This window comes from Chionomys nivalis, chromosome X (genome assembly GCF_950005125.1).
Source record: "Chionomys nivalis chromosome X, mChiNiv1.1, whole genome shotgun sequence".
In the NCBI taxonomy this organism is placed as follows: Eukaryota; Metazoa; Chordata; class Mammalia; order Rodentia; family Cricetidae; genus Chionomys; species Chionomys nivalis.
In genome coordinates this window covers 55,093,502-55,114,067 of record NC_080112.1, presented here as the reverse complement: position 1 = coordinate 55,114,067, position 20,566 = coordinate 55,093,502, and the positions used below count along the sequence as shown (strand labels likewise).

At 40.9% G+C, this 20,566-nt stretch overlaps 1 pseudogene; it reads right to left on the bottom strand.

Moving 5' to 3' along the window:
• Positions 1 to 2,139: 2,139 nt before the first annotated feature.
• Positions 2,140 to 4,715, bottom strand: LOC130868381 (uncharacterized; annotated as a pseudogene).
• Between the last annotated feature and the right edge of the window lie 15,851 nt (positions 4,716 to 20,566).

The following is a 20,566-nucleotide window of genomic DNA, read 5'->3' as shown; positions in this document are numbered from 1 at the left end:
AAAGCAGTCTTTTCTCATTTTACATACCAATCCCAGTTGCCTCTCCCTCCCCTCCTCCTGTTTCTTCCACCTTTCTCCCACCCCACCCCCATCCACTCCTCTGGGAGGGTAAGGCTTCCCGTGGAGAGTCAACAAAGTCTAGCACATTGCTTTGAGGTAGGACCAAGGCCCTCTCCCCATGTCTAGGTTGATTAAAGTATTTCTCCAAAGAGAATACATTCAAAAAAGCCAGTTCATGCACTAGGGATAATGCTGATGCCACTGTCAGTGGTGCCACACACTGCTCCAGTCACGCAGCTGTCACCCCCAATCAGAGGATTCTTTCTTTGTTTAAACATAGAGCTTGTGTCCCTACTTACAACACAGGTTTAGGATCACAAGACTGTTTCATTTTTTTTTCTATTCCCAGTGGATTTATTTGAACTCCTTTCAATAATAAAACATGTCGTTACTTGGTGTACTGGGAGGATAGTCAAACCTAGTAAGCTGATGTAGCCTGAGCTGGGGATTTAGCATTAAACTGCACTTAAACAGCAGCAACTGCTTGTGCCAGTGCTCCTTTGGCCTGCAGGGATACCTCAGATAGTTTACACAGACGTACAACTCATCTTTCTCTTTAGGTACGCTGATTAGTGCTTCTGCTTCTTCTTCCCCCAGAGTCTTCTGCTCTGTATGATGCGGAAAGATGGAACTAAATGGAGAGGACAAAAGTGTGAACACAGCTACTCAAGGGAACACTATGTGTAATCACTTGTCCTGGAGGTTGGCCTACTCACAGCCATACACTGCTTTGCAGCTACTCCAAGATAGGGCACCATGATTTAGGATGCTTTCCTGGGAAATATAGCCTTCTGAATTCCAGTTACCACATCCCTATCCCATATCTCCAAACACACTGCATTGTGTCAGAAGATATTTTCACTTGCTTTCCATGTGGGACGCAGAGGAACTAGAGAAGTGTTACTGATATACATGCATTTTTCCTAATCCTATATCCATTGCAGCGCTTCTGCCCACCTGGACCATGCCCATAGAAAGCCCAGTGCTTTCCCATAGTGATCCATTCTTAACATCAAAGCACACTGGGATTTCCTGGGCATTTGAGACATTTGCAAGCAGGGGGAGAGAAGCTGACCACTAACTACTAGTGAGGAGATACTACAGAAGGCAATCAGCATCCTCAATACAAAGATTGGCCTTCCTACCCAAAAGAAACCCCCAAAAATCTGTTAAGCAGTGCCAAGGGCAAGAAGTCCTGCTCCACATGCAAAACATTCCAGGACTTAAAACCCTCCAACCTGCAAACACGATGGCATTCCTGTGTGTCATTTTTCAGTTTAACTGCAAACCTTAGCGTCAGTTCTTTCGGTTTATGCTATTTACGTTTCATCAGTATTTTTGTCTGCCACAGATCATTGACAGTATCTGAACACATGCTTGTGGCTGGAAGACTTTAATATATGAACGCCTTTAAAGAAAACAACACATAAGACAAGTAGGAGAAAATACAAGCTTGACTCATACCCACAGAAACCAGGTTGATGTTTTACTCGGAATGACTTGATAATTGCATTAGCAATGTGTGCACATGCGAAATTTCTCAAAGGGGTTTTCTGACAGATGTTACAAATGCCAGAGTCCTCACTTCAGGCCTTTTTTGTTTGTTTGTTTGTTTTGTTTTTTTTTTCTTTTTCTTTTTTTTATCTGTCTCTTTTTTTTAATTAATTAATTTATTTAATTATTAAAGATTTCTGCCTCTTCCCCGCCACCACCTCCCATTCCCCCCTCCCCCAATCAAGTCTTCCTCCCTCCTCAGCCCAAAGAGCCAAGCAGGTTTCCCTGCCCTGTGGGAGGTTCAAGGACCACCCACCTCCATCCAGGTCTATTAAGGTGAGCATCCAAACTACCTGGGCTCCCACAAAGCCATTACGTGCAATAGGATCAAGAACCCATTGCCATTGTTCTTCAGTTCTCAGTAGTCCTCATTGTCCGTTATGTTCAGCGAGACCGGTTTTGTCCCATGCTTTTTCAGACCCCGGCCAGCTGGCCTTGGTGAGTTCCCGATAGAACATCCCCATTGCCTCAGTGTGTGGGTGCACCCCTCGCGGTCCTGAGTTCCTTGCTCGTGCTCTCTCTCCTTCACTTCAGACCTTTTGAATGATCAGTTTGAAAACATACACCGAAGAGTGACATGGCCCCTATCGGGATCACAGCAGGGTAGTGTTTATTAGAGCATCTTTCTTAACAGGAAAGGTGGGTGGAAAATCAAACATGATTTGGCCATAAAGGTCTACAACATGGTTCCAGCTCACAGAAACAAATGTGCGAAGGCAGCTAACCCACAAAACGAAAGAAGAGATCCTGTATAAACATATCTGCATATTAATATGTGGGTCTTTCATGCCACGGAACTTAATGGCCACTGCACTGAAAATAAGGACTACAGGTTTCATCAAAACGACCCACACTATCAGTGTCTGTGTATACTGAAGTTCAGGTGAAACAGTCCATGTTGAGTTGATAGGGCTGTCACCAGCCTCCTTATCACAGACCCAGATTTGTTAAACTCTTGCAGGTAATAAGCTTCCCAGAGTCCAATGGATACAAATGGCACAACCTTGTTGTCAAAGTCCCACAGGTGCCAGCATCGACTGCTCGCAAGGATGATTTCAAACACCAAAGCTGACAGGCTGCAGATGAATCTGCTCAGTTTGAAGATACACTCCTTTGCCACAGCAAATCTGAAGACGAAAGTGAAGAAGTAGAGTCAAGCCAGGAACACAGAGAAGGAGAAATAAAACAGAATATCTCCAGGTGTATAAAGCACTAAGTGTTCATACCTTGTCCCTGCTGTCTCAAAGTTGTATTTAAGTGGTCTATCTATGTATTATGGCTTGACACACTGGGGGTAACAATATAAGAAACCTGGAAACCCAAGTGTAGCAAAAGTAACCAGTTTTAAGATACTTTGGACAACAATTTAATAATATCCATCAAATGCTGAAATGTTTATATGTGTTGACTAGGAATGTCAATGTTTGAAATTAATAATGACATGAGAGTTTGCAATATAATATGCAAGATGATACCTTTTCACCTCTATTTGTAATATTTCAGTGTTATTAATAACTTAAAGCAATAAGTGGAGCAGTACTCAAATTATCATATCTAAAAGAATTGTAGCAGAACATTTATAACTATTACAAATTGAACTTTTCTATATCACCTTAAGAAAAACCAAATAAAAATTTAAAAATAATACACATAGTAAACCTATTTAAGTCAAAATAATAACATACTTGACATATGTAGGTATGTTTATATATGTAGTGAAAGAGATGTGAACATGGCAGGTACACTCCTCTAAAGGAGCCCCTCTCAGATCCACTGAGTGGCTACACTGTCATTCTTATTTGTACATATTTTTGAAATGTGCACATTTCTGAAGGAAGCTATACATATTTTTAAAAAATAAAGCCACAGGGTAGATGACCTTCAAAAATCTATAGGTAAATTTATCTGAAAAAAAAAATCTATAGGTAAGCAGTTTGGGGACTGTTCCAGCAGTACAGTGATAGATAATAGATAATATGTGTGAGACCCTGAATTATTTTCTCAATACCACTTATCCAAAATCTCTGTGTAAAATAGGTGGAATCACAGATATTACTAATTATTACCCATCTCTTGCTCAAATTTTCACATTTATGGAACTGATTTTATTTCAGTAAAACTAAAAAAATTATCCTGACAGATGTCTTTGACAAAAACCTACACTCCATATTGACACTGTCAGACAACCTTTTGGGACTTTCTTTTAGTTCAAATCTTTAGGTGTAGCATTAGGGAGTCTGCATGGGACTAGCTTAGGCCCTGTGCATGTGTGGGACAGCTGGGGGGCTTGGACTATTTGAAAGACTCCTAGCAGTGAGATCAGACCCTGTCTCTGGCACTTAGCTGCCTTTTGGAAACCAGTTTCCCATGCTAAATTACCTTGCCCAACCTTGATGCAAGGGAAGGAGTTCAGTACTGGCTTAACTTGATAAACCAGGCTTTATTCAAGCCCATGGGAGGCCTGCCCCTTTCTGAATGGAGTGGATAGGGAAGGGTAGATAGGAGTCATCTGAGGTGGGGGAGGGAATGGGAGTAGAGAAGAAAGAGAAAACTGTGGTTATTACATAAAATAAATGAAGAAAAACCAGTTAAAATTTTTAAACCTCAGACCCTCAGGACACCTGCTGTGTCATTTAGCAGAAAGAAAGATAGAGGATTTTTTCAGTCACTAAGCATGTGGAAAATGTCATTACCAGTGCCCATTCTGAAGGCTTGAGGGCACTGTATCCCCTTGCCAGGAAACCTTCAATAACAGCTACCCACTGCTCCACAGTTGTCTCTGGGACGTGTTTCCTGACTGGAAGAAGACAGTAGCAGTACTACTTGGGAAGTTGTATTCAGCTAGATGGGTGTGCAGGTGATAGTGGCTTGGGTAACTCCCCTGCCCATGAGCTTCCCTTGCCAAGGCAGATCTAAAGTAGTGTCCTGGAGGTGCAGTGTGCTTTGAAGCAGAACTGGAGACAGGATGGAGCTTGCTGCTCTGCCTAATAAGTGAGCTAGCCTTGTAGGATTTGGTGCTACCCATGCTACCCAATTTGAAAAACTTTGTGTTAACTAGATTTAAGATTTTACCTTTGTAGATTGTGGGTGAGGAGATCCATTTGTGTGATGACTGGATCATAAATGTTCTTCCTAGTTACAGGAAACGTTACAATAGAGGGAGTCTCAAGAAGATGGGAAACACCTTCAGCAAAAAAAGTTCTGTTGGCAAATATTGCAACTCAGAACAAAGTCTTGCCAATCTCTGACTCTCACAAACCTTTCCATTCCTCACTTGTGCTTGGCTTAGTCGGAGTGCCATTTAAACAGTTTAGAGGTATTATCACATCTGATATTACTGACCCTCCACTGATAGCCACACAATTAGTATCCCCATTTTATAGACAGGGAAATAACACACAAAGGTTAATTTATATACTCAGCTTCAGGAAGCTTCGCAGATACAATGGGCACTGAAGCACCTGTAGGCCTCATCGTCACACTCTGGGATAGCTGGCACTTACGATAGCCAACCGAATTTACACACATCTAATCATATTGCAGTGGCTTTCTCTGGCCTTTTGTGTCCTGTGAAAATGAAATTGTTTAATGAAAACTACATGAAAAATATAAAATACTTGCCTCTTTGTCTAAGTCCAAGTGCTAGCAACTGTGAATTGTAAAATAAGTAAGCAACTATAAAAATTCTTATGTTTCTGTGGCTATATATATACATATATATATACATATATATATATACATATATTCACCTTTTCTCTTTTTGTGTTTTACTGTAAACATGACTGTCTTAGTTAAGGTTTTATTATTGTGATAAAATGTCATAGCCAAAAGCATCTGGAGAAGCAAAAGGTTTGTTTCACTTATTCTTTCGAATCACAGTGCATCATCAAAAATATCAGGTCGGGAACTCAAGGCAGGAACCTGGAGGCATGCACTGAAAGAAGCAGAAGCAGAAGCCATGAAAAAAACACTACTTTCTGGTCTGCTCCCCATGGCTTGCTCAAACTGCTTTTTTAAACCAGCCAGGACCAGAAGCCCAGGATTCACACTGCCCACAGAGGTGCTAGGCACTCTCAATCATTAATCAAGAAAATGACCTATAACTTGCCTGCAGGCAATCTAATGGATGAATCTTTTAATTGAGTCCCAATTCCTCTGTAACTCTTTGTTGTATCATATTAACAAAAAACCATTTAGTATAATTACTGCCACCTGATTTTTCAAAAGATTGTAAAAGCATACTGTTTTACTTCTTACTATGGGTAAAGTTGAAGAACCTTCCTTTCCCTAGGCAAACAGGTAAAACGAAGCAGAAGAACAAAATGAGCAAAGAGGAGTGAGTAGAGAAGATATATGTTTTCCTTTTATAGCTTATTTCTTCATACTTCAATATATTGTTTGTGGTATAATACCCAAAGAGGAAAACCATGAATCCGTTTTATATAAAAATTAATTTAAACTACTTAATAAAGGCTGGAAGGTGGATAAGTTGTTAAGAGTCCTAGCTACTCTTCCAGGGGACATGGGTTCAATTCTCAGCATCCACTTGGTGGCTCACACCTGGTAGTAACTCCAGTCCCAGGGAATCTGAGGATATCTTTTGACCTTCATGGGTGATGTGGTACAGAGATAATAGTCAGACAAACACTCATAAACATAAAATAAATAAAATATCAAAACAGTTTTGTACTGACTACTTTAATGTCAACTTAATACAAACTATAGTCATTTGAAAGGAAGGAACCTCAACTGAGAAAATGCCTCCATAAGATGGGGGTATAGGTGAGGCTGTAGGGCATTTTCTTAATAAGTAAATGATGGGGGAGATCCCAGGCCATTGTGGGTGGTGCTGTCCTTGGGCTGAAGGTCCTAGGTTCTATAAGAAAGCAGACTGAGCAAGCCATGAAGAGAAAGTCAGTAAACAGCACCCCTCTATGGCTTCTGCATCAGCTCCTATCTCGAGGTTCCTGCCTTGTTTTTGTTCCTGTCCTAACTTCCTTCAGTAATCAACAGTGATATGGAAGTATAAGCCAAATGAACCCTTTCCTCCCTAACTTGCTTTTTGGTCATGGTGTTTCATCACAGCAATAGTAATCCTAAGACAAGTTTTAACTGCTCAATATGAGCAATATTGGAGAAGTAGAAATTGCATTGATTTGGAGGATTAGAGCAGCAGAAAACTGAGGACCTGAAGGACTGGGCAGTCTACAACTCGACAAGCTTGCCTGAAGGACACCTACTGAACACTGAACCTGGTGACATCCAAGGTGCACACCACTGGCTAGCAGCCTCCCAAAATCTACTCATGGTAATCTGTCAAAAATAGATTTCTTTTAAATAGTGGAAAGGCCCTGTGCTCTGTTGACCTTGGGGATTATGGGATCATCCCAAATGTCACCCAAGTTTTTATGGATATCTACCAGCATATTTTATGGATAGTTACTAACAGAAAATCTGAGATCCTCACAGCCAGTCTTCACAGTGGCCATGGTGCAACTCTGCCCAGACACCTGTTCTTCTGGTTCTGGTATATGTGAAGAAGTCCATCTTGAACTCAATATTATCTACTGTGATGATCATATCATTGGTAACCCTGGGGTGTTCTGCAGGCCACCTTTCCTACCATCTGGTTTGGACTGGCAATCTTCAGTCTACTGTCATTATCTTGATCGTATCTAGCAGCTGCATAGGTATTATCTTTGTACTATGTATATATCAGGGCAAAGCCACCTCCAGTGCTAACGCAGTTACAGTGTGTGGGAGAAGAGGGAGATGCAGTTCAGGAAGAGTGTGTTCAGGGCATCCAGGACCAAGGATAAGATAAGTGCTTCTGAAACAGCTTTCACTGCTCAGCCTTGAAAGAAAACATGGAGAACAATCTTCTGTCTCTAGGAACATTCAGTCAATAGGCCAGATTTGTAGCCACCACTAAGGCCTTGGAGTTGACAGAACACATAGTGATAATCATATACACATACTCTATATACTTCTTACTGCTATTACATGGCAGTGTTTCAATATGAAAAGAAGGGGATTATTAACCATCCAAATATCCATGTCAAATATATACACCAGTGTGTTGCCAGCCTCTGGGTGGAGTAGAGTGAAACATTGTGCTGCACAGCTTGAAGAGTGTTGGGAGTATGTCTTTGGAGAAGGACTCATTGCTTGGGGTATCATCTGGTCCAGCTGTGCAGTTGCAGGGTCTGTGGACTTCTGCCTTCAGTATACTTATGCATCTTTATGATCATCATGATCCAAAACCTGAACCTAGGCAACATATGCCTGATCTACACTGTCTGCTGTGTGATGGCTTCTGGCCCTACCGAAACCACGATCAAGAGTGGACTTCTGCTGAGCCCACACCTGGGACTATATTGGTATTCAAAGACCACCCTGCCTGCTGGGTCCATGTTGTGCTAAGTGACCTGAACTGCTGCCTGGAGCCATGGTGCTCTCATCAGCAGCTATGCCTAGGTCAGTGGTCCTACTGCAGCTGTGGCCTTTGTTGATGTCCGTAGTTCCTGTTACCACCAAAAACAGTGAGCGCAGGGCTACAATTAGTTGGCTTAAGCAGGCCCCCTCTCCAGGGAAGCACAGTAGAACCGTCCCTGCCGGCCACAGTGTGGGTCAGCAGGCCTTGACTATGCAATAGTGGGAGACCTAGCCCTACTATCTGTCACTTGGTGGCATGGTTGAGGTAGATACGCCTGCCTGCTCCTCAGCCCTCACCCCTTGCCATCTACTACAGGCTGAAAAACTGGTCCCAGGGTCATTCATGAGGGCGGGAGAGTTGATCTTGCCCCTCAATGACTGTAGCACTCGAGAAGGTAGGCCCTGAACCTAACTGGGGCAGCATAGTAGAGCTAACCCCATTGATGGAGGCACAGGTGATCCTGCACCACGAATGTGCATGAGAGATCTGGACCTACCATCTGCCATATGATGGAGAGGGTGAGGGCGAACCATTGTGCCCCCTTCCCAACCCCTCACCACCTATGGTGGGTAAGAGAGCTGGCCCTGAGGTCATGAGCGTGGGAGAACTGGCCCTGGCCCTCAGCTGCAGCAGCACTAGGAAGAGTACACCTACATCTCACCTAGGCAGCTGACCCTCTTGGCAAGAGCACAGGTGAGCTGGGGCCTGTAGGTGGAGAGCTGCTCCTGCCCCTGCCCCTGCCCCTGCCCTGGTATGCCATGGGATGGCAAGGGTAAGGGAAACATGCCCTCTCTTGCCACCTGCTACAGGTGGGAGAACCAACCTCAGGGGCATAAGAATGAAAGAACTGGCCTTTAACCTCACCTGGGCAGAACAGTAGGATTGACCATGGTGGTGTGAGTGTGGGTGACCTGGACCCAAGGGTGAGAGAGCAGGAGGGCTGGAGAGCTCACCTGGGTAGTGACAATAAGGGAGACTGACCGACCCAGCTACCACCCAGGCCCAGAACCAGGACTACAGGGTAGCCCACCCCAACACCCACCTCATCTATGAACTGCTGGAGCATGCGAAGCTGCCAGATCTGCAGATCCAAAGCTACAGGATTACACAAGGTAACAATACAATATCCAAGAGGAGTCCCAGTGAGGGCCCAGTATTTGGGGTGTAACAAAAACCAGAGACCTCAAATCAGACCAATGACTCATTGTGATGAACAGTAACAAGTAAAGATGCACGGACTAAAGGGGATACTGTGTTACTCACTGGGCCACACTATAACTTCCATGCAGAGGGATTTTTTATTGCTTTAAAATTTTTATTTTGGTGTGGAGGTTGTAAGGGTGGAAGCGAGGGAAGAAGGAAATGAGTGGGATTAGGATGCATGATGTGGAATCCACAAAGAAAATTTAAAAAAAATAAAAAGTGAATTTCTGATAGTGAGCTGGGGAGATACATGGTGAGTAATAAATCAAGATCCCGTTCCAAGAAATGCTTCGGAAGGCAAGAATTGTTGATAGAGAGCGTGGTATAGCCCTACTGCAGGAATGTTCACACTGCTGTCTTTGTGGATGAGACCAACATGAGCAGCTTCCATAGCCTACCATCTTGGATAGAGGAAGGCAAGCACCATCTGCACTCATAACCCACACTTCTCACACCCCCCTCCAGGGCCTACCCTTGAGAGTAACTCCGACCTCCAACCATGCCAGATCTCGCCTGACTCAGGCACCACATGTGTATGTGTTAGAGCATTCTAACAGACCCAAATTAATGTCACCTCCTTCTTAGGACAAGTTAGTATTGTGGAGATAGCTTGACATTCTCCACTTCAGTATACAGAGTACTGCCACAAACTTACAGGGGATCTCAGGGTATGGCTCCTCTCTAGGGGAAATGGCTTTTTAAATTTTATGTATAATATTGGTCTAAGTTTCTCTTCAACCCACCCCGTTCCAAAAGAAACTTAGAGAATTTTTTTAAATTTATTTATTTATTAAAGATTTCTGCCTCCTCCCTGCCACCGCCTCCCATTTCCCTCCCCCTCCCCCAATCAAGCCCCCCTCTCTAGTCAGCCCTAAGAGCAATCAGGGTTCCCTGACCTGTGGGAAGTCCAAGGACCACCCACCTCCATCCAGGTCTAGTAAGGTGAGCATCCAAACTGCCTAGGCTCCCACAAAGCCAGTACGTGCAGTAGGATCAAAAACCCATTGCCATTGTTCTTGAGTTCTCAGCAGTCCTCATTGTCCGCTATGTTCAGCGAGTCAGGTTTTATCCCATGCTTTTTCAGACCCAGGCCAGATGGCCTTGGTGAGTTCCCGATACAACATCCCCATTGTCTCAGTGTGTGAGTGCACCCCTCCCGGTCCTGAGTTCCTTGCTCGTGCTCTCTCTCCTTCTGCTCCTGATTTGGACCTTGAGATTTCAGTCTGGTGCTCCAATGTGGGTCTCTGTCTCTGTCTCCTTTCATCGCCTGATGAAGGTTAATATTCAGGAGGATGCCTATATGTTTTTCTTTGGGTTCACCTTCTTATTTAGCTTCTCTAGGATCATGAATTATAGGTTCAATGTCCTTTATTTATGGCTAGAAACCAAATATGAGTGAGTACATCCCATGTTCCTCTTTTTGGGTCTGGCTTACCTCACTCGGGATAGTGAGAAACTTAGAGAATTGTTTTAGTAAATATATAGTCACTAATGCCTCCATAACCTCTAAACTGCTATCAGTCCACAGGGATCTGTCACACTGTAGACTTGCTATTCTAGCCGTCTGATTTTAGAAAGAATGATGGTACCCCCACACTCTGTAACCACACCTAGCTGCCAAATCTCTAACGACACCTAGCTGCCAAATAGTAGACTCTGTGAACCAAGCCATAAAGTCAGCAACTATTCCAAAATCAGGAAGTAATTGCTAAAAAACAGTTATCCCCAAACCGTAAAGGTCCAGCAGCTTTCATCCCTAGCACCTCTTGAATAAGGTCTCTCCACCCCCATTCCTCAAGTTAGGAATAAAATCAAACAGGTTTTTTTTCGGTCAAAATGCCTAATAAATATTGCCATTATTGTTACAATGTTTTCTTATTTTAACATATGACTGTTTTATTATAAAAACATAGACAATTGTAACTTTACTATCTTGTAAAAGAAAGTATGTGTGAGGCAGTGTGGCTATTGAATAGCAGTCTCCTCGACCCTAGCATAAGTACCCTTTGTAAAGTATCACTGAAACTTGAAAAGTCAATACATTGAACGGAGCAAAGTCAAGTCCCTAATGACAAGTGTTTTCATCCTGTGACCTCTTGAACATGGAAACACACACAGCAAATAACAAGCCTATCTTTTATAAGTAAAATATTTTGTTTAATTCTTCAAATACCATGATTAATGAAAAACTTGGATTTCACTATGCTAATATATAAATCTCACTGCATAGTAATATCTGCTTTATGATATTTCTTAGTCTCCAGAAGTTTCATATTATTATACAATGTATATTGCCCATATGCATGCCTAACTATCTTTTCTCCACTCCCTCCTCATTGTCCTCATGTCACTCCTCCCACCAAAGCTTCATATCCTCGCTTTATTTTTGTTAGTTTTTGTTATTAACAAACACCGAGTCCAGTTAGTTCTGCCTCTAGGCAGATGATTGTGTGACCATTTACTAGAATATGAGCAATCCATCAATGCCCATGTCTCCAAAGGAGAGTAAGTTTCTCACACACCATAGCCGTAAATTTTCAGTAGCTCCTTGTATATGGGTGAGGCTTAGGGGCTCCCCTTCCATATTCCTTCTTGGCTTTGGACTTGTCTGATTTTGTGCAAATATTGTTCAGGTAAGCACAGATGCTGTGCATTGATGAGTGCAATAGCCATGTCATATTCAGAAGTCAGCATTTCATGACTCTGCTCTTCATCAGCAGGCTCTTAGATTCTTTCTACCCCCTTTTTTGGAAAGTTCCCTGCACCTGGTCGGCTGATATATATGAGCAATCCGTAGAGATACAGCTAAGTGAATTGATACTTCTTGAATAATTAAAGTAATATTCTAGAAAGGGAGCAAAAAGTCCTAGCAGTGTCTGAAATAGACTTTCCTCCATCTGGGCAGGCTATTATAGAGTTTACAACTTCAAGAGAGTTTAATGTGCCCCAGATAATGAAACTAGCTGCATAGACAACTAATCAACAAAATAATCTTTGATAATAAATTGTATGCTATTGGCCTCTAATATGCTCTTGCTAAATCACATGGGTGGAAATTATTAAGTAAGAGATACCAAGGTTCTACTCACATTACCTAAATTATTGTCAAGATTTGAATATAAAACGACTCCAACAGATTCGTGCATTTGCATGCTTGGGTGAGCAGCTAGTGGTGTTGATTTGGAAGGCTGTGAAACCTTTGGGGAAGGAGGCATGACTGGTAAAGCTGGGTCACTAGAAGCAGGGCTTTGACAATTGTAACCCAATTCCACTTCCAGCACAAGCTCTCTGTCTCTTGATCAAAAAAAAAAAAAAAAAGTGAACAAACCAAGCCACAAATGCCCGTTGGAACAGACAGAGCCTTTCTCAGGTGTCAGAGACTACACCCTCTAAACTGAGCATTCAGATCAATCTTTCCTCCCTTCAATTGTGTCTGTCATGCATTTGATCACAGAAACGAGAAAAGCAATCACAGCAATTTTTAATAAATGGACTTGCTGTCAGAACAAAATTGAAATACTGAGGTGGCTGCAGTTGTTTCCTTGTGAGGATTGCGGCATTACCAATACTGGCTATTACTAATGATATTGGAAAAGTTTTCTGAATTAATTCATTTCTAGTACTCTGCACCACTGGTTTATGTACATAAAAGAATCTTATATTGTAGTTACCTCTACACACATATTTCTGTCCTGAATGCTCTTGTTCTTTTCTTCCTTTTTTGTGGTTTATAAATAAGCTGGAACACTTTCTCTGTAGATGCTTAGTAAGTCTGTGTTACATCTGCGAGGAACTTCTACATTGGATATATGTACAAGTTATTAGGCATGTAATCTGCTAAACTGAAGATGTTACATTTCGTGCTACACTTTCAAATCCTTTCTTTTTAAAGCATTTACATTATTATGAAATGGGTTCAGTGTTCAAATGATTCTGAAGTGATTCTATTTTTTTCTAATTTGGAAAAAGCTTTCGGAATGCTTCAGAACCTTAAGGTCACTGGTGGCCTCGTCATTTTCCAATGATCTGAGTGAAAGAACTCATCAATAGGAATTTCTAGTTGATGGAGGTACCTGAAAAAGTAGATATTGTGGGGGTTTATTACAATTCTTTTTCATTGAAGTAACTGAAATTTGGCCTACTGCCCTTTACATTTTAAAGACTCTAATCATATCACATAAAGTTAGTTCTTGGTATTCGAAATTCTTTGCCACTTCTTGCTCCCTATGGTCTATTCTGTAAGAGAAGAGAAGTCTTTAAATTCTCCCAAGATGACTGAAGTTGACCCCAGCTTTGAATAAAAGAGACATCTCATAGGTGCCTGGTGACAATTTCAGTCCTTCTAAAGATCCTGTTTTACTGCCAAAGGCTAAAAAGGAACTTTGTACCGTTCAGCTGTCCAGCAGGGCTTGATGTTTCCACTAAATAAAAGCTTTTATCTTGGATTTAGGCTAAATGTTCCTGTCACTCACGAGTATGCTGCAAGACTGCAAAATTTCTTAACAGTTGCAACAAAGACAGGATATGTTGGAATGAAAAAGATTGAAGTATAGAATGATATTTTTGTCAAAAGTATGTCTTATAGATTTCATTCCCATAGACATCCAGGCTTAATTTTTTAAGAAGTTTTACAAAATTCAACCCCCTACCATCTCAAAAGAGTTTCAGCTGCACAGATACTTACTTGTTTCTTTTGATATAAACCATTTTACATATACCAACCCTCCCATAAGTCACTTTTAATGTATAAATATTTGGTTTTCTCTCTCTCTCTCTCTGTCTCTCTCTCTCTCTCTCTCTCTCTCTCTGTGTGTGTGTGTGTGTGTGTGTGTGTTGACTGCATTCATGTCTGTGCACCACATACATACAGTACCCAGAGATAGTAGAAACTGGTGTCACATCCTCAGAAACTGGACTTGTGGATCACCATTTGTTGCTAGAAATTGTACCTGAGTCCTCTTCAAGAGTAGCCAGTGCTCTTAACCACTGAGCCAACTCTTCAACCCTCTCCTTCTGATTTTTCATATTCTATTTTTGTACAATGAAAAAAATATTATTTTGGTTATGAAACTGGGCTAAGGTGTTATGCATATTCTATGGCCTCATGTTGTAACCTTCAAAAAGGAGAGTTTACATCAGTATGTATGTTCCTCCTCTTCCCCTCTATCTCTCTCTTTCTTCCTCCTTAATTGAATTTTAAGACAAAGGTAGGAAAGACCATGACTCTGATACTTTCCCACCATCTTGCTAGCAAGTTGGAGTTCTTGCTAAAAAGGCAGAATGGGCTCAGATGTTCTCTAGTTCTATGAATCAGCAATTCATCAGTTAGCCTCACCAGGTGTGAAACTAGACAAAGAGAGAATTTCAGAGAATCTTGAACTAATTATTACTTTCATTATACATCATCAGTTAGGTAAGAGTTCTCAAGTCAGACATTACATTATCATCTCATTTAGTCAGTAGTCTGGCAACCAACTATAAGGAATCCTTTATAAGATTTAGGTTAATGACCATTTTGAAAATCCAGCCTCAGAGATGGGTTTCAGTGATTTTCTCCAGTATAACCTGTAATTTACTAAAAAAGGTGAATTCAGAAGAATTTCTAGCCTACATTTATTTATACTTTATCAGTGCCATGATTATATTTGCAAGTCCCTATAAATTACTGGGAAGTGTTTAAATAAAATAAAATGGACAGTTTTGTCACCTTCCAAATGTAAGGCTTAACTACGCAAATCAGTATGGAAGTTCTCCAAAACTCCAAAATATAGAGTACCATATGCCCCAGCTATACCAATCCTGATAAAAGGAAGCAAGCTGGAAGTAAACTAGATGCCCTCTTCCTCCCAGCTAACTTCCACGGTGCCAAAAGGTACTCTATAGACCACTGGGGGGGGAGGGAGGAAACTTCAGCAGTTATATGCAACGGTGAACTCTATGAACTACAATACTAATCTGCCCAGCAAGATTTATTCTTTTATACACCACTGCTATGTGGGTAATCAACACCACTCTCTGGATTTGAGGCCCACTCCAAAGGAGGGAATCTATCTGTACTTGGTATAGGTAATTACCATTTCTTTTTTTTTTTATTAATTAATTTATTTAATTATTAAAGATTTCTGCCTCTTCCCCGCCACCACCTCCCATTCCCTCCCCCTCCCCCAATCAAGTCTTACTTCCTCCTCAGCCCAAAGAGCAAGCAGGTTTCTCTGCCCTGTGGGAGGTCCAAGGACCACCCACCTCCATCCAGGTCTATTAAGGTGAGCATCCAAACTACCTGGGCTCCCACAAAGCCATTACGTGCAATAGGATCAAGAACCCATTGCCATTGTTCTTCAGTTCTCAGTAGTCCTCATTGTCCATTATGTTCAGCGAGACCGGTTTTGTCCCATGCTTTTTCAGTCCCCGGCCAGCTGGCCTTGGTGAGTTCCCGATAGAACATCCCCATTGCCTCAGTGTGTGGGTGCACCCCTCGCAGTCCTGAGTTCATTGCTCGTGCTCACTCTCCTTCTGTTCCTCCTTTGGATCGTGAGACTTCAGTCCAGTGCTCCAATGTTGGTCTCTGTCTCTGTCTTCTTTCATCGCCTGATGAAGGTTAATATTCAGGGGGATGCTTATATGTTTTTCTTTGGGTTCACCTTCTTATTTAGCTTCTCTAGAATCACGAATTATAGTCTCAATGTCCTTTATTTATGGCTAGAAACCAAATATGAGTGAGTACATCCTATGTTCCTCTTTTTGGGTCTGGCTTACCTCACTCAGGATAGTGTTTTCAATTTCCGTCCATTTGTATGCAAAATTCAAGAAGTCATTGTTTTTTACTGCTGAGTAGTACTCTAATATGTATATATTCCATACTTTCTTCATCCATTCTTCCATTGAAGGACATCTAGGTTGTTTCCAGGTTCTGGCTATTACAAACAATGCTGCTATGAACATAGTTGAGCATATACTTTTGTTGTATGTTTGGGCATCTCTTGGGTATATTCCCAATAGTGGTATTGCTGGGTCAAGAGGTAGGTTGAACCCGACTTTCCTGAGAAACCGCCACACTGCTTTCCAAAGTGGTTGCACAAGTTTGCATTCCCACCAGCAATGGATGAGAGTGCCCCTTTCTCCACAACCTCTCCAGCAGAGGCTATCATTGGTGTTTTTGATTTTAGCCATTCTGACAGGTGTAAGATGGTATCTTAATGTTGTCTTAATTTGCATTTCCCTGATTGCTAAGGAAGTTGAGCACGATCTTAAGTGTCTTTTGGCCATTTGAACTTCTTCTGTTGAAAAGTCTCTGTTCAGCTCAGTGCCCCATTTTATAATTGGATTGATTAACCTTTTACGGTCTAATTTCTTGAGTTCTTTGTATATTTTGGATATCAGACCTTTGTCAGTTGCGGGGTTGGTGAAGATCTTCTCCCAGTCAGTGGGTTGCCTTTCTGTCTTAGTGACAGTGTCCTTTGCTTTACAGAAGCTTCTCAGTCTCAGGAGGTCCCATTTATTCAATGATGTCCTTAGTGTTTGTGCTGCTGGGGTTGTACGTAGGAAGTGTTCTCCTGTGCCCATGTGTTGTAGAGTACTTCCCACTTTCTCTTCTATAAGGTTCAGTGTGTTTGGACTGATATTGAGGTCTTTAATCCATTTGTACTTGAGTTTTGTGCATGGTGATAGATATGGATCTATTTTCATTCTTCTACAGATTGACTTCCAGTTCTGTCAGCACAATTTGTTGAAGATGCTCTCTCTTTTCCATTGTATACTTTTAGCTCCTTTATCGAAAATCAGGTGTTCATAGGTTTGTGGGCTAAAGTCAGGGTCTTCTATTCTATTCCATTGGTCGACTTCTCTGTTTTTATGCCAGTACCAAGCCGTTTTCAGTACTGTAGCTCTGTAATAGAGTTTGAAGTCAGGGATGGTAATGCCTCCAGACGATCCTTTATTGTATAAGATTGTTTTGGCTATCCTGGGTTTTTTGTTTTTCCATATAAAGTTGATTATTGTCTTCTCCAGATCTGTGAAGAATTTTGATGGGATTTTGACGGGGATTGCGTTGAATCTATAGATTGCTTTTGGTAGAATTGCCATTTTTACTATGTTGATCCTCCCAATCCAAGAGCAAGGGAGGTCCTTCCATTTTCTGGTGTCCTCTTCAATTTCTTTCTTCAAAGACTTAAAGTTCTTGTCAAATAGATCTTTCACTTCCTTGGTCAGAGTTACCCCAAGGTATTTTATGCTATTTGTGGCTATCGTGAAAGGTGATGCTTCTCTGATTTCCCTCTCTGCTTCCTTATCCTTAGTGTATAGGAAGGCCACTGATTTTTTGGAGTTGATTTTGTATCCTGCCACATTACCAAAGGTGTTTATCAGCTGTAGGAGTTCTTTGGTAGAGTTTTTGGGGTCGGTTATGTATACTATCATATCATCTGCAAATAATGAAAGCTTAACTTCTTCCTTTCCAATACGGATCCCCTTGATCCCCTTATGTTGTCTTATTGCTATTGCTAGAACTTCAAGCACTATATTGAAGAGGTATGGAGAGAGTGGACATCCTTGTCGTGTTCCTGATTTTAGTGGGATGGCTTTGAGTTTTTCTCCATTTAATTTAATGTTAGCTGTCGGCTTGCTGTAAATAGCTTTAATTATATTTAGGGAAGCTATCCTATAATATTGTGAGGGTATGTCATTATTATACATCTCTTAAACAGTGCACCTTGGTGATAAATAGTAGAATTGTAGGACTATGCATGTATCTTGAAACTAACTTTTATAAATAGATTCTCTTTTATCCAAACTTTTTATACTAAAACATCAGCCTAAACAGCTAAGTTTAACAACAGTTCAATATTTGTGTGAGAAATAGCACTTATGAGGACCTAATATCAAAGATGAATTAGATAAGGTAAGAATTAATTTATCACTTTTTGGCATTTCCCTGATTTGTTTTTATCAACATATATTGTATCAGATGTTATTTCATATTAATAGTTGAATGAAACTTTGCATGATATGAATGGTCTTCTGCCTACATCACAGAGAGTAGATAGAATACTATGTCCATATCTTCTGAAATTTATCTTCCTTGTCAAGAGATAATTTACTTTCTAGGTAAATGCAAGTTTCTAAACAATTGACATTAATGTAAAGAGATTATCATGGATTACAAAAGAGATTTTACTGTGATCACAGGGGTCCTTAAATTATGCAAGAGGCACTGGGCAGTGGCAGTACATGCCTTTAATCCCAGCACTCAGAGAAGCAGGTGGATCTCTGTGAGTTCGAGGCTAGCCTGATCTGTAGAGTGATTTCCAAGACAACCAGAGATACACAGAGAAACCCTGTCTCAAAAATCAAAATTTAAAAAAATGATAATGAAATTTTTAATGATGCCAATAATTGACTTTTAAAAATTATGCAAGAGACAGAACTAGAGATATAACATCACATGAAAGATTCAGTTGGCAATTTCAGACTTTGAGTATTGAACAGACCACCAGCTAAGAAATGGCAGACATCTCTGCAATAACATAAGAAAGCAAGAAATTAGATTCTCTCTAGGGGCCACCAAAATGAATTTGATGAAATCAATCAAAGGCTCACCACCCAATGAATCCCATTTTAGACTTTTGGCCTCTAAATGTTTTCTATTGTTAACATAAACCACTAAATTTGTGGTAATTGATTACAGCAGCAACAAAAGACTTATATATGACAAACGTAGCAGTTGCCATTTAGGATTTTGCTGAAAATGAGACAATATTCTGTAAAGAAATATCGAAAACATTTGATTTCATTCAACCAATGCGTTTTCAGCCAGCAAGAGCTGTGTGTTTGTTTTAACAAACAGAATACTAATGAACTCAGAGTCGATACAAAAAGTAAATATGCCTTCTATATTTCATCAACTGATTAGATGTGGTCTCATACAGTACTTTATTCAAACTTCTCTGCTAAAGATAATTGCCTCTGTCTTTTGGAAGGTGAAATTTGGACCATTTTGATGAGTGATAATGTGAGTTGAGATTTAATAAAAGTAGCTCTGCACTGAACTGAGTCCTGGGCCCTTTCACCTTGGCAAGATTCAGTGTTTCTCTTGCCACTTTTTCATTCTCTTTTATTTTATTCCTTCTGGTGACTACTCTCAGAATTCAGTTCAGAAGAAAAAAACAGTTTTAGTTCCTGTTTCTGGGACACTGGGGGGATCTGGCCCTGAGGTCAGCTCACTAAAGCACTGATTAGAATGACCACAGGCTGCACTTGCTACAGCTCCTCCACTGGGAAGGCCTTGACAGCTTGGTGACCCTGTCACTCTCTATAAGCCCTCCTTCTGCCACCTCTTGTGCTGCTGCCTGAACAAAACATCCCATCAGCAGTGTTTGCTGCAGGACCTTGGCCAAGAAAGTCCTAATAGAACAATAGATACGCAGTCTGATAACCTTGTTAGCTCAAATCAAAGCTCCTAACAAGTAGGCGATGTTATTGAAGTGGAATAAAACCATTGTGGTGTTTGGGCGTGTTGGTGTGGCTTCTCAGATATTTTTCCCTTTGAAAAAAGTAGCATTTCTTGTCCCTTTATTTAAGATTAAAACCAGGCAGGCACAAGGACACGAAGCAAAATAACACGTACAAGGTTAAGGTTAACTTTCAAAGAATACAAACGGAGAGCGAAGTACAAAGTTCATAATTTTCTTCTAATGGGAAAATAGCATAAAACTGCTTGCTTTGCATTGTGAAATCTCTGGAAAAGTGTGGTAAATATGGAATGATCTTCTTTATACAGAAGAAGTCAGGTACGTGAATTAATTTGCAAAAAAAATTATAACAAGTAATTAACTCATTTTAGACAGCAGGCCAAGAATGATCAAGGTCTTTCTATTTTTTGTTTTATTTACTTAACATTGCAGAATAATATTTCAACACTGGGAGAGTTTGCCAGGAAGGAATTTGGCCTTTTATTGTCTCCATCGTATGCACATCAAGCTTTAGAAAACATTTCAGCTGTTGAAAATATTGCTTTAAGCTTCTTCTCTCCCTACTTTTACAAGAGACATTCATGTATACTTCAGAACTTGTGCTGAAAATGCAGAATCTTCACAGAACTTCAGTCAGCCACATCCCACCCTCAATTCCTGAGTTGTTTCATTTGGGTTGTCTTGGAGGAAATAGCACTAACTTTGAAGCTATGACTTGGCAATGCTCAACTGGTTACATGGATAATGATTCTTATCTCAATTTCTTCCCCAACTCCCATAGAAACCCTGACTCCACAATGCTGTTGTCCCCACATTGTCACATCTGGTGGAATTAAAAATGTGGCTT